We start from the raw sequence: 5,809 nt of genomic DNA, 5'->3' as shown, positions 1-5,809 counted from the left end.
TGGTGGGCAAAGAAAACCCTCATTATTATCCTCACTAACCCATACACAATTGGTTGAAGGGCCTATATTATATATAATTAATTTTTTTTTCATTTTCTTTAAAAAAAAGCAAGTCGATTTTTTTAACACTATTTTAATATGGGTGTGATTTGTATAGAGCCTAGGCTCTAAACAATCAAATTAGAGCCTATCTTCAAATAACGTCGAGCAATGTGGTTTCAATATTGAAAATCTTTGTGATAGCCTTCAAATGTATTTTCAGATTTGTTTATAAAGTTTAAAGCTTCAAAAATAATGTAGATCTACATATCTATGAAAACTTGAAAATCTTCAAAATTGATGGTTCAAAAATACATTACAAAATACACTATTTTCAAAACTTGAAATCCATTTTTTTCTCATGTCCATGCATCTTGATGTCGAGATGATCAATTTGAAGATATTTGGGCATCAAAACAACCTCTTCTAATGAGATTTTTTAAGTAGGCTCAAATTTGATTGTTTAGGCCTCGGCTCTATATAAACTTTTCCCTTTTAATATTCATTATATTATGGTAAAAATTAAAAAGAAAAATTAGTCATTGATAATCACTTTTATATTTTGTCATCTTTTTTAAAAAAATTTAAAAATACCCTTGGGCAAAAATGGATTTGTTAAAATCCATTTTTCATTAACTTTTAACTTCATTTGAATTTGTAATAATATTTTTTAATGCTTTTGATATTTTAGTAGATTTTTTCTGTATCTTTTTTTTTTTCAACATGTTTTTGATTGTTCGAGACTTGCCCTGTTAGAGCGGTTGAATCGGCCAATTTACCGGTTACGTCGGTTAAATCGCCTCTGGGCCCATGTCTGGTTAACCGTTCCGGTTCGATTTTGCAAACACTGGTCGGCCCTCATGGGTTCACTCAAGTTCGTGCGTCCGTTGCAGACACGGGTTGTTGTGCGGGGAAAACTATGTGTTGAGTAGGAGAGAGAAAGAGAGAGTGGGTTGGGACCCAGTTTAGAAGAGAGGTGGAGTAGATCCGCGCATTCAAGGGTATTTTCTCTCTCTTAAAGTTTTCTCTCTCCTCTCTGTAAGATTAGATACTCAGAAACAAAGAGAATTGAAACAAGCATAATGCCTCTCTTTTATAATTCGTTGAACTCCAGAAAAGGCCCAAGAATTCTCCCCCTTTTACAAGTGAGTTAAGCTTGCTTATATAGAAGATTCACCTAACAGGGGTGAATGCTAAAAAATGAAGCTTAATTACAATTTAAAAATTAATAATTAATCCCTAAATTAGGCACAATGACCAAAATGTCCCTGTGATCTTTTATGCTAATGACAAAGCATCCCTGCATGCAGGTCCTTCTCCATGGCCAGGTCTTGGAAGCTTTTTCTTCAACTTGCAGCGATGGTTTAGTTGTTTCGTGATTATATCTTCAATGTCCTCACGATTGTGAGAATTTTGATGCCCTTTAATCGTGCTGGGGTGGCTTTTTTCCCACGGGTTGGAAATGTGGCCATATTTGTGAACTTTGTTCGCTAATGCCTTTTGAGCTGCGGTTTCTGGCTCTTGGCTCTACTTTCAAGTCAGAGAGGAGACCATTGCAGTCGTTTTGCACCAAGTTTGAGCTGATTTGGTCTTGTTTTGAGCTTTTACCTAATTTGAGAGGTCACTCAAAACAGAGATTCTGACAACCGAGGGGATTTACTTCTTCTGCGACCTGGGGATTTGCATTCATCAGACCTTGGATTGAATGTAAGAGTTATAACAATTTGCAGCTCTTCGTGAGGTGGTTGCATTGAACTCGTTCCCGCGGTGATTCGATGCGTAGATGTGGCGCTGTGCATCAAGGGACTTGAGGCTGCTTCTTCGTGGACCTTGGTTTTTCTAATTTTGCGGGCACCTTCATAGGAGAAGTTTGAGTCTCGATCACGTCATTGTGCATGCCTTGGGTCAAAATGATGGGGATGAGTGATCTAGAATCAAAATCTGAGCTTTCTTCGATTCTTGAGGAAGGTATCATGGGTCCTTGAAGCTGCTCCCAAAATGCAATGTCGAAATCTCCATGCTTGGGAACTGGTTCGGCAAAGCTGCACCACGATGGTGTAAAACTCACCCGTTGTGAGGCCGCATGGGTATAGACCCCTTTTGGGAGGTCCGCTTGTGAGCCCAAATTTGATCCCCAGGGGTTTTTCAACATTTTGAGTGCGATGGTGGTAGTCTGGAATCATTTTGAAGCTGTTAACATAGGGCTGAAGTTGTAAAGTCCTTCTTTGGAGCAATGGCATCGTGCCAAGGTCGTATGGTTTGAGGCTTTATTTTACAGCACAACTTTGGCCTGTTGAAGTCTTGTGTACCTACAGAACTAGGCTGTTGCCAACCCTCTCCTTGTTCGTATGGGCAGTGTAAGCACTTCAAAAATGACATACAACAGTGATTCCCTTTTTGGGGTTTCACCACGTCCTTTATTTTCATTGTCCTTTTTTTTCTTTTTTGTTTTACTTGTGAGGCCTTTTCAGGTTTTCACCATGTCCCCTTTTGTTTTTGTTTTTTTTTTATCTCGTTATGGGTAGTATTTTTTGAGATACATTGCATTAATGGGTTCGTTGAGTTCATATCCCTCATGATTTTTTATTTTATAAGAATGGCCTGCATGTACTTGGGTTACCACGAATGGCCCCTCCCAATTAAATTTGAGTTTGCATAATGGGTGTAGAATTGTAAGAGTGTGGAAGATCTTCTTGACTAAACCTTCTGAATTAGGGCTTTGATAATATCTTTCAGCGTGTAGTAGTCATCTGTGGGGTGGTTGATCCTTCAGTGGTAAGCACAGTAATTCGCTTAATTATCGAGTCCAGCTTGATCGGGGAATTTGGTCTCTGGGAGCTCGATCATGTTCTATTAGAGTAACAGTCGGAGTAATGCAGGGACCCATTCCTTTTCAAAGGGATACACCTTGTTTCTATGCCTGGTCCAATAATCATCTTAATTAAGGTTTGCAGGCGGGGGTACTCATTTGTACGACTGTTGTTGCTTACTTGCCTGAGGTGCTTTCGCTGTATTTACCCCTTTGGAGAGGTCCAAAGTTTGGGAGGGAGCCTTCTTTAAATCGCTGACCATGACGGTTGCGCTAATCACTCCTTTTGGTTGGTTGCCCTGGGTATTAGTCTTAGAGCTATCATTGCCCCGATTGTTCCCTGAGCTTGCTGACTGTTGTCGTGACCCGCCGTGGTAACATGACAGGCTTTCTATGCAGACTGATTTAGAGATTAGCTCTGACATGGAAGTCGGATTGGAGGCCTCAACATGTAGGGCAATCTCAGGTCGCATGTTCTGCACACAGGTTTGAACCACCTCCTTCTCTGGCATGGGATTGGAATGGCGAGTGGCTAAATCTCTCGATATGAATTGATCCACAGGCTCATTGGGATCTTGAGTCAAGGTGAGGAGCTCGATGGTTTGAACTTCTCTCTTAACCTCATAGAAAAGCAGGTGGAACAGTTTTTCCATTTCCTCCCACGTATGTACTGAGTTTGGAGGAAGCCGAGCATACCACTGGAAAGCCGAGTTGTTAAGGATTTCAACAAACCGAAGGAGAAGGAGTCTCCCATCAGTTGTTGTCTCTCAACACGCTGCTTGGAAGTGGGCCATAGGCTGTTTGGGGGATATGGTTCCGCTGAACAGGGGAAACTTTCCTTTGTAGCCTGAGGGAAATGGAATATGACCAATGTAAGAGGGGTATGGCTTTTGGTAAAGCATTGCTCCCTACATACACAGGATCTGCCGGTTCTTTAAACTATGGGTGACCATAGCATTAATATCTGCCTGTGAGACAGGGTGAGGGACAAAATTATCTTGTGAGGAAGAGGGAAGGGGCTGCCTTGGAGGTGCATCATCTGAGCGATGGGAATTGACCTCATGGTTAGCCGATTGTTATGAAGCATCTATGTGATAAATCTTCTCCATCATCGCGCGCACCATGTCTTAAAATTTATTCATGCGCTCTTCCTGAGATTACGTCGATTGTTTCCTCAGGGAGTTCCGCGTTAGTTGCAGTTGAGGGCTTGCGAACTTGACGAGTCGCACGCGCCAGATCGGTTAGCAGGGGGTCAGCATGCCCCGATTGGACTCAAGTCTTGTATGCCGATCGCATGAGGGTCGTTTCTCGAAGGTCTTGGACCGTGGCAACTGAGTGGCGGTGTCATCTTCTATGACACTAACCACAGTGCAGAGTTCATGCCCTCCATCTTCAAGCTTTGTCATCTGAAGAGGGTAGAAGGGGCTCAGACAAGTGGCCGGGTCATCTTTTGTGACACTAACCACAGTGCAGAGTTCATGGCCTCCTTCTTTAGGCTTTGTCATCTGAAAAGGGTAGAAGGGGTTCAGATGAGCCAGTTGCCCCAACCGTTTGGTTGCTTCCCTAGTCAAAATTTGCAGAACCCTATCATATTTGGCTTTGAGATTTTGATGGACCTCACGCCAGAACTACCATCGAGACTGCGGCTGGTCCACTCTTCTTGCACAAGCGAGAGTTTTCTCCATCAGGTGCGGCAAAGGATGAGGGCCAGGAATCGGAGGTTTCCTAGGCCGGGTAGGATGAAGGATTTGATCTGCCATCAGGTCTTTGCCTCGAGTTCTCCAATGGGCACCAGAGACATGATCGAGATGACCCTACTTTCATCTCGACAACTATGTCGTCAGAAGAGAAAGAGAATTGTACTGCCTTCTTGTGAGCAAATCGAGACGTCTTTGCCTGGCAATACCACAAGATGCCTGGTTTAGATCCTCAAGTCGCAGTCCACCATCTTGGCATCAATCCATCCATCAAACCTGTCAAGCAGAAATCAATGAGGTTCAGGCCTGACCTCGAAATGCAGATAGATGCTGAAGTGACCATGCTCAGGCAAGCTAGTTCATTCAATAAGTCAAGTACCCAAAGTGGCTGGCAAATATTGTTATTGTCAAGAAGAAGAACGGCCAAATTAGGGTATGTATTTACTTCTGCGACCTAAATACCGCTTGCCCGAAAGATGACTTCCCATTGCCATTTACAATGATGCTCATTGATTCTACAGCTCACTGCCAGATCTTTTCCTTCATGGATGTATACTTTGGGTATAATCAGATACGGATGGAACCAAAAGATGAGGAAGCCACCATGTTCTTGACTCCAAAAGGGGTCTTCTACTACACAATGATGCCTTTTGGATTGAAGAATGCTGATGCCACATATCAGAGAGCAATGACAACCATATTCAAAGACATGATGCATAAAGATGTGGAATGTTATGTGGATGACTTGGTGGTGAAATCTGAAGAGAAACACTCTCATATGAGAGACCTTTAAAAGGTGTTCGAATGGTTATGCCTTCATCAGCTCAAGATGAACTCGCTGAAATGCACTTTTGGCATGCGTTCAAGAAAGTTCTTAGACTTCATTGTTAGACACCGAGGGTTGGAAGTTGAGCTAGTTAAGATCAAGGCGATCCAGGAAATGCCATCACCAACAACATTGCGAGAGTTGTGAACCCCCCATGGGCAACTGGCTTATATTCACAGATTCATCTCAAACCTCTCAGGTCGCTGTAAGCCTTTTACGCACCTGTTGAAGAAGGATACCCCATTTATTTGGAATGAAGCATGTCAGGCGACCCTTGATGACATCAAGCGATATTTACTCAACCCTCTAGTGCTCTCTACACCGATGCTAGGCAAACCCCTCATCCTGTATGTGACCGCTCTAGAGGAGTCACTTGGGGTGTTATTGGCACAAAACAACGATAAAGGGAAAGAGTCTGCGTTATACTATCTCAGCTGC

This window comes from Amborella trichopoda, chromosome 13, assembly GCF_054954075.1.
Source record: "Amborella trichopoda isolate Santa Cruz 75 chromosome 13, AtrichopodaSantaCruz75HAP2 v2.0, whole genome shotgun sequence".
Lineage (NCBI taxonomy): Eukaryota > Viridiplantae > Streptophyta > Magnoliopsida > Amborellales > Amborellaceae > Amborella > Amborella trichopoda.
The sequence above is the reverse complement of the archived record's forward strand: the minus strand, read 5'-3'. Positions refer to the sequence as shown.